Source organism: Erpetoichthys calabaricus, chromosome 4 (assembly GCF_900747795.2).
Source record: "Erpetoichthys calabaricus chromosome 4, fErpCal1.3, whole genome shotgun sequence".
Lineage (NCBI taxonomy): Eukaryota > Metazoa > Chordata > Cladistia > Polypteriformes > Polypteridae > Erpetoichthys > Erpetoichthys calabaricus.
Genome location: NC_041397.2, coordinates 248,199,677 through 248,211,882, shown reverse-complemented (window position 1 = coordinate 248,211,882; position 12,206 = coordinate 248,199,677). Strand labels below are relative to the sequence as shown.

Here is a 12,206-nt window from a genome sequence, read left to right as displayed (position 1 = left end):
ATTTCTTCCAGCACACCAGTCAAACCAACGGGAATCCCCCGAATCTACTCACCACGACTCCTTCTGCCTGCCTGGAAAAATCCCATCCAGTTGCTTTTCGTTTCGGTCAGGAGGAGGTCAGCGACTCCCCACGCAGGAAAACGCCCGAGGTTGGCCAGTCCTAACTTTTACCGGAGCTGGTCCTCGATCCGCGGAAATCGATCCACTTGGACGAACCCGCCCAGGGAGTCGTCTGCCCGTCTCCTGCCCCACGTTCGGGCGCCAAAAACTGTGGACGAAAAAGGCACACTGGAAAGCAGACAGATAATATTTTCTCAATTCACTTTATTTATTCATTCGGAGTCGCAGTAAGTAGAGATTCAAAAGAGTATAACTTATTGCCGCAAAGCTCAATTGAACCCTGATCAAAAGCCAGGAGGGGTTTTTTATACTTCAGCATCTCATGATTAATAAGACAGAAAGAACATCCTTATCAAACCAGTAAAGTTAAACAATATGTCTGTTGAGCTAAGCATTATCTGTGTTTTGGAAGCTAAGCATAGGAGAGACGCCTTTGCATAAACTACATGTGCAGTTCTGCAGCCTTGTGACCTTGTCCCTGAAACATTCACTCTGAGAAAGGGAAAAACAAGAAACAGCTTACATTTTATTCATGTGGACACTATTTCTCCTGAACCCTGGAATAACATATTTTTGTTAGTTCATAAGCCAAAGCGTCTCTCACTGGCAAGTTACAAAATAGTTATTATAAAGATTCTAATTTACTAAACACACAAAATACATGCTGCTGAGGAGAACATTCTTCTTCTACACTATCAACATGTTGTTAGCCTATCATTGTTGCCTTCCTCCCCCTAATGTATATGACAGGTCTGTGCACCTGCATTTAACTTTGTGTACATTCTGATTATACTATTTTGTTAATTTCTGGAATCTGTTTAGTGTCAGTCACAACCGATGTCTGTTAAAAGTCAAATTAAGTCTGCACCACGCCTTGTGGCCTGCAGTATGGATTTTGAACAAGCGTGTTCAAACAAGGTGTAAACAAGGTGTTTAGACAAGTTTCACATTAAACATTTCAATTGATTTTAAAGCCCTTTATATTGTTTTAAAGTTCATCTTTTATTGTTTTATGTATACCTTGTTCATAAAATGCACAGTATCGTGAAACCTGTATAGTTTTACGTAATCTTTGTGAATTACGAGTATCGTCACGTGCCTAGTAAAGATAAACCTTGGATGTAAAATGCACTTTGCCTCGGGTGGCAATATTCCTGGAGCCTGGTTGTTTATTTTTAATGTAAATTTTAAAATCAACGAAATGAAAACAAAATGTGACGTTAATGTAGCGTCCAGTCCACGGTTATTCCAGTGGTTCGCCAGTTCGGACCTCGGTCTTTTAAACTCTGAATGTAGCGCAGGGGGTCTGAAAACGGATGGATTGGATTGGATTATGCTGCACCTGGACGCGAGTCACAATAGGCATTAAATGACGAGCTGCGACATTTGACTGCGTTTCCCCCGCTGTATATTCTTTAACTAATACCTTTGTTTCGTTTTAAAATGTGATTTTTTTTTCTAAATGTTTCAGTTCCAGTGAAGACTAAACCTTCTCCTCCCCTTCCCGAAAACGGGCAGAGCCTACACCCATGACGATCTCTGAGAAATAATATCCTCTTGCACCAGGAAGTACAGCCTGTGCGCGATTTGCTCGGAGGGCCCGACCTCCTGTCCGCGACTGGTCCGGTAAGTGCAGGCCAGAAGGAGCCTTTAAATGGGTCTTCGGAATATCTGTTGACACTATGCAAAGCAGGGGAAAATGGTAATAAAACATTATTTTCGTACTACCGGTATTCTAGAAGGTGTACGGTTCGATACTTGGTTAGGGTGCACCCTGTATGGGATTTGTGTGTTCGTCCTACAAAGGAACCAGCTGTCACTTACTTTGACGAATGTAATGGCCGTTCCGGTTTGAGTGGGCGTGTGCGTGAGTGTTGGTTGGTGCTGATCACGTGTTAAAACACTTGGCAATCACTTACCTGTGGTACTGGGTGCTCTGTCGTATAGGACGTTATTAAATCATCTGTACTGTATACAGGAACTGAACGACCCGGGAAAGTTTCATTTCAACTTGAAAAAAAGAATGAAAATGTTTGCAATTCAAACATTTACAGCTAGCTGTAAAGCTCCACTATTCACATTCTTTTCACCAAGTATTTATTTCTAAAACTGATCATATATCAAGATGAGACCAAAGTTTTCACTCCCAGAATGCTTTGCACCATACATTTTTTTCACTCATTTTGTTCAAAATTCACTAGAAAATACATACAGGGAATTGAGTATTCTTTTAAAATGCAAACACTGGATTGTTGTGTAGTTTAACAGGGCAATATACTGGTGTGACGGAGGATGTTTCAGTGATGCAAGATAACTGCACATAAAATTGACATTAGCTTGCAATTATTAAGTAGCCACATTACTGTATGTCAATCTTTCCAACCTTCCATAGTCAAATACGTTTAAATCAATTCAAGGAAGAAATCAACCCTGGAGAAAAAGCTAGTTTATCAAAGAGTACACTTGCACAATCAAATGCATACAAGGACTTTGCAAGAGTCCCTAATCAACCCAATTCAGAGAACTTTATTTCATCCATTAGGCTCAAAGCTGCTAGAAGTCCATTTACTCACAGTGCCCAGGAAAAAGAATAAGCATAATATAATTACATGTACGGTAAAAGTGTACTCCATTCACTTATTCATACGTAGCACTGTTTCCCATGGATCGTGCAAGTGCACAGACTCTCAGATTCAGAGTGCACACATGACAAGATGCAATGATAGATAGAGAACACACATAATTCAAGGAAAAGTCACACATCACTTTCCACTTACGTGTTCTATCTATCTATCTATCTATCTATCTATCTATCTATCTATCTATCTATCTATCTATCTATCTATCTGTTAGTTGATTCTGCGAATAACTCATAATTTGTTGGTCTGAAATGCTGCTTGTGGATGGATTAGTAACACCCTAGACCCCTTTCCATGTCAGTGTGGGGTATTGAGAGTCTTCTGTTGTTTAAATCACAAACCATAATGTGAAGGAGTAGGAGGCACTACATCCACATTGTTTCCACTATTCCTGAATGGGTCTTTGTGTTGTCACTTCAAGAGGTCAGCATCACAGTTAGGTGGAAAACTTTCCATGAACTTTGTTGAAAGTACCAGTGAGATATCATGGTTTACTTTTGTTCAAACCTTCCATATTTTTTAGAACTCTAGTTAGAAGTTAAGTTGAAATGACTGTGGTAATGCTCAGTTTTCACTCTTGTTAAAATCTGTTCTTGATTCTTTTCAAGTACTGTTTTCTCAACTTGCAGTCTCACCTTTGGCTCCCTCGCTCCTCCATTTCCTCTTTTGTTACAGCTCCAGTCAGCTCTGAATGTTTGTTTCTTTTCATTAAGTGTTACACTCTCATGTTTACACAGCTTTAAACCATTGCCTCTCTCTTTCTAGTCAGGCTCTTCTTCCCTCTTTAATTCCCTAGTGTCTAACATGTCCTATACAGCTTTTCCATTTACTAACATATACTGTATGACACCATGATGTTCTTTGCAGTGACTTTCCTATTTAACAGAATAATAATAATGATAATTCTTTGCATTTATATAGCGCTTTTCTCACTACTCAAAGCACTCAGCAATTGCAGGTTAAGGGCCTTGCTCAAGGGCCTAACAGAGCAGAGTCCCTATTGGCATTTACGGGATTCGAACCAGCTACCTTCCAATTGCCAGTGCAGACCCCTAGCCTCAGGCACAATTATCAGTAGAACCAGATTCAGATTGTTTTCGTAGCCTTTATAAGCAACACAAATTAGTTTGTTGCTTGTTTTCCTCTCTGTTTTCTTCCCATATGACATTTCCCTCTAGATTCTCTTTACAAGATACTGTCTGTTTATAACAACCTTTGTTTCTGAGTCTTTCAATTCCCTAATACTCCCAAATATAGTTTTGTTTTAATTGATATCTTTTCTCTAAAAGCTTTGCCAGAACAGTAAAGGTTTTATTTCCATCCATCCATCCATCCATTTTCCAACCCGCTGAATCCGAACACAGGGTCACGGGGGTCTGCTGGAGCCAATCCCAGCCAACACAGGGCACAAGGCAGGAACCAATCCCGGGCAGGGTGCCAACCCACCACAGGACACACACAAACACACCAAGCACACACTAGGGCCAATTTAGAATTGCCAATCCACCTAACCTGCATGTCTTTGGACTTTGGGAGGAAACCGGAGCACCCCCACGTAGACACGGGGAGAACATGCAAACTCCACGCAGGGAGGACCCGGGAAGTGAACCCAGGTCCCCAGGTCTCCCAACTGCGAGGCAGCAGCGCTACCCACTGCGCCACCGTGCCGCCCGGTTTTATTTCCTCCTGGCCAAATTGTGTTTAAACTTCTGGAGGAGATCCCCTGCAGTAGTGACACTCCATCCCTGGCAAACCAGTTTCTGTGAATTAAACCATATGGAGTTCTCTCCTGTTAGGTAAGAGAGGGTTATACAGTTATGTTCATAATTTTACATACCCTGGCAGAATTTGTGAAATATTGCCCATTGTTTGGAAAATATAAGTAATCATGCAGAAAGCTTTCCTTTTAGTTAGGGAGTGTGCTCAGGTGAAGCAATTTATTATCATGTAATTGTATGTGCCCTTTATAAATCATAATGATAACTGAAATCACCTAAATGGGCCTGATCAAAAGTTTACATACTCTTGAATGTTGGGGCTGATAATATACACACAAGCTGCACAAACACAGATTCAAATTAAGGTTAGTTAAGGGAGGTACTTGAACAAAAGTGGGCTGCACGGTCAAGTTGCAAGAAAAAAAGCCTTTTACTGTGCCAATACCACAAAACAGCCCACTTACAAAATGCCAAACAAGACAAGTCTCAAAACGTCTGGAACAAAGTCCTTTGGAGTGATGAGACCAAAATTAAACTTTATGGTCACAACCATAAACACTATGTTTAGAGAGGAAGCAAACAAGGCCCATGAGGAAAAGTACATCATTGTTTCTGTGAAGCATGGAGGTGTATCTCACCTGCATTTCACCTGAAGTGCCTTGTGAATACTGCTTGGCATCTCGACAGATGATCCTGACAGTTGTGGCTGAAATCTTGGTTGGTCTTCCTGACCATGGCTTGGTAACAACAGAAACCCTAACTTTCCATTTTTTATCAGAGTTTGAATACTACTGACAGACATTTTTAGATCTCTGGATATCTTTTTGTAACCTCCACACGCTCCCAAATTAAAAGGAAAGCTTTCTGCATGATTACTTATATTTTCCAAACAATGGCCAATATTTCACAAATTCTGCCAGGGTAAGTAAACTTTTTTAAAAAAAATTTTATTGATTTTATTGTAATCATTCCATACAAATAGATCAATTTTTACAAAAAATAGGATTGAAACAAATCATCCCCCACCCCTGAGAAAGAGAGCATGGCCAACGGAGTAAAACTTAAAGCTAGTAAAAATAAGTAAATTGATGAGTTTAATAAGCGGATAAAGATAAATGGAGAAGTAAAAGAAATGGGAAGAGAATCTGCTTCCTCAGTGCTTTAAGAGTTTATTCTAAAATATTATTGATTAGATCCTGCTCATTTTTGAAAAAGTTCTGCACAGATCCTCTAAATGAGAATTTGATTTTTCCAATTTCAAATACAGTGGAACCTCGAGATACGAGCACCTCTGTATACGAGAAATTCAAAATACGAGGAAAGTATGAGCGAAAAATTCAGCTCTAAATACGAGCATTGGTTCGCGTAACGAGCCATGAGCCAGGCTGTGGGTATAGCTCGCGGCTTAGCAAGGGGGCGTGGTAGCAGTTGCGAGCCGCGATCTGCGGTGTCTGCGTTTCTCACTTAAGTGCACAGGTGGGAAACTGCCCACATCCATGATTGTTCCTGTGGCTGATGGGCTGCAGCTGCCATGTCCTCCCCGCATATATAGAGAAGCACGAGCCGGTTAAGGGGGAGAAAAAGTAAAAGAAAAGAGAGAGAGAGAGAGAGAGAGAGAGAAGGCAGGCAGGCAAGTGCAGGCTCGCGTGTAGCTGAACAGGCGAGCCAAACAGCTGAAGCAGGACGGTGTAGAGAAGGTCAGCTGCATTAAGAGTGTCTCGCCTGTTGCAGAGCCCGCAGGTGAGACGCTAACAGAGAAGAAGCACCGGCGATTGTCATCTGTTTTTTAAAGACGGCATCCTTTTGACGTTTTAACCTCGTGTTAAAGGATTGTTATTCTTGTGTATTTTAAACCTCCACTTCACAACTGTTTTAAGGATTATTTATTTAAAGATTTATTGAATGCTCTACTGCACTTTGGACACCTGTTTTGATTCTTTTAATAATCAGTTATATTATTTACCAGTGTTATTTATTAAAGGTAGACTACAGTATATATAATTTATCAGTGTTATTTGTTAGGAAAATTGATTTTTATGTTAATATATTTGGGGTGCAGAACGGATTAACTGGATTTCCGTTATTTTCAATGGGGAAGTTTGTTCTAGATACGAGAAATTCGCTATACAAGCTCAGTTCTGGAACGAATTAAACTCGTATCTAGAGGTTCCACTGTAGTATAAAACATCAGTTACCCACTGACTTAAAAGAGGGGAGTTAGGATTCTTCCAGTTTAGCAAAAGAAGTCTGCGTGCCAATAGTGTAGTAAAGACAATTACAGTTTGTTTGTCCTTCTCCACTTTAAGCCCATCTGGAAGAACACCAAACACAGCTGTTAATGGGTTAGGAGGGATTGGGACACCAAGGCTGTCTGAAAGGCACTTAAAAAGTTTTGTCCAGAATGATGTTAATTTGGCGCAGGCCCAAAACATATGACCCAGTGAGGCTGGAACTTGATTGCAGCGTTTGCAGGTTGGATATTGCCCTGGAAATATTTTGGACAATTTTAAGTGTGACAGATGTGCTCGATATATAATTTTGAGTTGAATAATTGTATGCTTTGCACATATGGAACTCGAGTGAATTCCCTGCAATTCTAACTCCCACTCCGTTTCTGAGATATTGAGTGAGAGATCCTTTTCCCACTGTCCTCTTGGATCTTTGAAAGGGAGGGACTGTAAAATGGTTTTATATATTACAGAAATGCTGTCTGAGTCCTCGAAAACTGAACAATTTTTCTTCCAGCATAGAGGAAGGTGGGAGATGGGGAAAATCGTCAGGTTCTGTTTAACAAAGTTTCTAATTTGAAGATAGTGAAAGAATTGTGTTGCTGGAAAGTTAAATTTGGAATGGAATCGTTCGAAGGATGCAAAGATGCTGTCTATGTACAGATCTCTAAGTGATTTAATCCCAAATGTTTTCCAGACATTAAAAACTGCATATGTTTGCGAGGGTTGAAAAAGGTGGTTCTCGTGCAGTGGTGCCACCAATAAAAGATTCTCTGTCTTAAAATGCTTCCTACATTGGTTCCATATTCTAAGTGAGTGAAGCACAATTGGGTTATTAGTATATTGGCGATAACTTGCATTTATTGGGGCACAAAGCAGGGAATATAAAGAAGTACTGCAGGATTTTATTTCAGGGTATGTAAACTTATCAGAACAACTGTATATACAGAACATTCAGTACCTAAGCTGTGGTAAAATGCTGATCAATCAGACAATTTGCCTGTCTTCCAGGGATAGCATGGTGAGATCTAGAGGGGGATTTTTATATAGGTCCTTTATATGCCAGATTGCATTTTCTTTATTTCATTTTTATTGAGGCTATTAAATCTTATCATTTTGTCTGGGGTGGGGGGATTGAGAGTGGCATCTTTTTGTTATTTGTCTGTTTACATCTAAACAAAAATGGTCACATAAAAATTGTATAATTGAACTTTACTTTTTTGGATTAATTGACTTAAATCTCAATATTGTTTAGAAAAAAAAAAAATATCATCCATGTGGAGTTTCTTATGGCACATTTTTTTTCTTCACACATGTCAGATATGCAAAGGCAGAGTTTACTGGTGACTGTAAATTGGCATAGAGTATGTGATTTGCAGATATATGCCCAGAGAATGACTGGCATTCCATCCAAGGTTAGTTACAACATTGTGCCAAATGCCACCAGGAAAAGCTCTGGCCTTCCATGACCACGTATTGGAATAAGCTTGGTCATTGGACTTTACACAATATGACTGCCAGTTCAGTCATCACCTGTTTCTTACTGTTTCCCCTTACTGTTACAAGACCTGTGCTACATGTCTGATACAATGCACTTAAACAGTTGTAAAATAGCAGTGTGCTTAATAATAATAATAATTTATAATTCATTATATTTATGTAGTGCTTTTCAAGGTTCTCAAAGCACTTTACATAGTGAGTGGGGAGCTACTTTGACCACCACTGATGTGCAGCATCCACGTGGCTGATGCAATGGCAGCCAATCTGTGCCAGTACATTCACCACACATTAGCTATTAGATGGTGAAGTGGTGAGAAAGAGCAATAATCAGAGACCGGGAATGATTAGATGGCCAGAATGACTAGGCCACAGTGGGCAATTTCAGCCTGGACATCAGGATACACCCTACTCTTTACAAAAGAAGACTATGGATCTTTTATGACCACAGAGAGTCAGGACCTTGGTTTTACGTCTCAACTGAAGGACAGAGCCATTTTTACTGCACAGTGTCCCCATCACTGCACTGAGGTATTGGGATCCACATTCAGACCATAGGGCAAGCGACCCCTGCTGGCCTCACCAACACCTTCTTCTAGCAGTAACCCAAGCTTTTTCTGGTTTGTCTCCCATCCAAAGTACTGGCTGGGCACAAACATTCTTAGCTTCAGGTGGATGACCTGTTCTGAAGTGCATGTGGTATGGCTGCTGGCTACTAGAGTACTTGTAGAGCTCCTTGATATTCAGTATCGGCACAGTACAATGCAAAGTTTGGTTTGGATAAATCTGCACATTGAGACCAGTGGACAGACTGCAAGGAGCCAGAAAGAATAATTGGGGCACTAGCCAGGCTACCCTGTTTAATTGTAGGTGTCATGTCAAAACTTAAAATTAACAAAATAAAGCACTTTGGTTTGCTCAGCACAAGGATCAAGTGTATTGACTCACAGAAATAATCAAATAAATGCTAATTAACGGGATCTACGTCCTAGTTACTTGCTGGTTCTGGAGTGAGCTGCCATCCTCTGGGGACCACCTGTTTTTCTTGCAACCTGACTGGAAGGGGTAGCACCTACTTAGGGCTAAAGGCTTCTTTCTTGAACTGTGGCACCTACTATAGATTTCGAAACATTTTTCTTTCCAGCTTAGCAAAATGTACAAAGCCATATTATGAAGAAACCATTGATTGACATCTGCAGGAGTTTTTGTTAATTCTGATCCATTCTTTGACTGTGCATGCTTAAGCAGATTTCATTTTTTTATTCTTTTCCCATTCCACTTGTGAAGCCTGGGCGCGTACAGCCGCCCTAACTCAACACAGACAGGCAGGCACAAGTTTGCCACACAACACACGCTTTTATTTACAGTTGGCTCACAGAGCATACATAACACAGTCCCTTTTGCCTCCACTCCTCATCTAGAGCTTCATCCACTTCCTCCCAACTGGCCACTGAGTGGTGGTAACTGGCTCCTTTAATAGGGCACCCGGAAAAAGCCCAGGTGCCCAATGAGCTTCTTCCGTCAGCACTTCTGAGCATGGCGGAAGTGCTGCGAAATAGGGCCCTGCTGGAAAAAAGCTGTAAAAAACTTTTTCAAAACCAAACAGGATCTACTCAGTAACATTTTAGAATAAGCATTTACATTGAAGAAGCAGGTTCTCTCCCCTCTTTTACTTCATTTATCTTTATTCCTTTATTAATTTATCTATTTTCTTATTTTTACTATCTTTAAGTTTTACGCTGCTGCCTTAGCTCTCTTTCTCAGGGGTGGGGGTTGATTTGTTTCAAACCTTTTTTTGTAAAACTTGAGCTATTTGTATGGAATGCTATTTGATTTTAATAAAATAAAAAAAAAAAAATAGGGCCCTGCAAAAGTCCTGGCGGTGGCTATTAGCCCCAGTAGGGTTAAGTTTACATGCTCATGACCCGTGGCCAACCTGGAAACCAGGTAAGGGCTTTGGCCATCCGCCACACACCATTAACTGCAAAGACTCCATAATAAGATGCCGTATTATCATAACCTTATGATCATTATGAAATACTATTCCAGTTTTTTAATGTTTTGATGCATATGGTATTTATTAATTCCCCATTTAATTTGGCTGAAGTAAATGTTAAAATTATATAATTTTGGGCAAAAATGTATGATTGAATTACACTTAAGTGAGAAAAAATCTTCAGTCAGTTTATCCCACTTGACTATTTTTATTGTGGAAAAGGTATTCAAGCACAAATTAAGAATGCGAATACTTATGGGATGCAGCATGCACATCATTACATCTTCTACATTTTACTAGGGGGCTTCGCCCCCTGCTCGCTTCGCTCGCCAACCCCTGTTTGGTTAATTGGATATACAATTTTACAATTTTTTTTTTGGAATTGTTTCAATTTCATTATTTTCACTTTTACTTTAAAGCTTCATTAAAAACAATATTTTTTGGAGACACATTGTGACAACGCAACGTACAACTGCCCGTGAGTGAATATTGTTTCTGTTTCTGTAATAAATAATCCGTGTTTTTCCGTTTGTCCCCGTGATTTATTGATTGTCATAGCAAAAGCTATTCTCACGGTAAACTGTAAACATTTTACTATGAATGGCATATTACAATCTCCTTTGGTGTGTAATGTTAATCGCGGGATATATACATCACCTTTCTTTTTGCCTGTTAAAATTTGCATCGCTTCTCCGAGATCATCAATATACACCCGACCGAATTGTGTACTCTTTGAAATTTAACTTGTCGTTCCTTTAACTGTTGTGGGAGCACAGATTCCCATAGCATATGGTCCATTATTGTGTAAATCCACGTTTTGTCCATTGAATGATGCGAATGCGAAAAGACTTTGTTGTCTACTCTTTTTTTCAGACCTCAATTTGGCCTGGTATTTTTTCAATTACACCTGGTTGTGATGATTAATCACCTTTTGTTTGCGGTAATGCAATCGTTTCTATCTTTTCTTTGATACTGTAGTGACTGACATGATAAAGTGTCACAAAAGTTTTACTTGAACAACAACAACAACAACATTTATTTATATAGCACATTTTCATACAAAAAGTAGCTCAAAGTGCTTTACATAATGAAGAAAAGAAGAATAAAAGACAAATAAGAAATTAAAATAAGACAACCTTAGTTAACATAAAAAGGAGTAAGGTCCGATGGCCAGGGTGGACAGAAAAAACAAAAAAAAACTCCAGAAGGCTGGAGAAAAAAATAAAATCTGTAGGGGTTCCAGGCCACGAGACCGCCCAGTCCCCTTTGGGCATTCTACCTAACATATTGAACAATCGCTGACTTCCTAACCCCAAACACAACATTCTAGCACCCTCTCCAACGCCCCCCCTACCGCATCAAATCAATACCCCGCTATCAGTCCTCCGTGCTGTACTCCGCCTTCCCTCAATCGGACCTAACAGTCACTTAAAACCAAAAAGCCCTCAACCTGGCTGGGACGCTACAATACTTTCGAATTTCACTGCTTTCATATTCTGTACCTTTCTCTGCATGTGTATCGCGCCATCGTTTGTTTGAGCTTTTCGAATTCCACTGCTTTCATAATCTCTTATCTGCCTTTTTTTCTCTCCAATGCTTTTGGGTCTCTATTCTCCGCATTGTCCTTATACGCTTTATATGCGCTGAGAGCACATGATTTGTGTGTACTATGTGCTTTTACACGATTGATTTTTTTTCGATGGGTGTGCTCTTATATATTCCGTACTATCTTTGTGGACGTTTGCGGACCCCGTAGTGTGTTACGTTTGACTCTGGGGTGCAGTGCAGAAGCCTCTTTTCTGTGTGGCTATGTCGTTAGCTATGGGCACGTTGTTTATCCAGGTGGGCTCGTGTTTATATATCCGTCAGTCGAGCTCGTTCGTTTTGAACCCGTGCCTGTTTTGCTTCCGCAGTTTCGGACGCGCGTTGTAGGCGCCTGCGTTCATTGATCTTATCCAGGTGGGCTTGTGTGTGTATCGTTGAGCTGTATTGTGTTTGAATTTGGTGT

At 40.2% G+C, this 12,206-nt stretch overlaps 1 protein-coding gene across 1 annotated transcript in view; it reads left to right on the top strand.

Moving 5' to 3' along the window:
- Positions 1-1,658: 1,658 nt before the first annotated feature.
- parp4 (poly (ADP-ribose) polymerase family, member 4) overlaps positions 1,659-12,206 on the top strand; it is a 160,141-nt gene continuing 149,593 nt past the window's right edge. The window contains exon 1 of the mRNA XM_051926163.1: positions 1,659-1,746. The gene's annotated coding sequence lies outside the window, so the exon portion shown is untranslated. The remainder of the gene's footprint in view (positions 1,747-12,206) is intronic.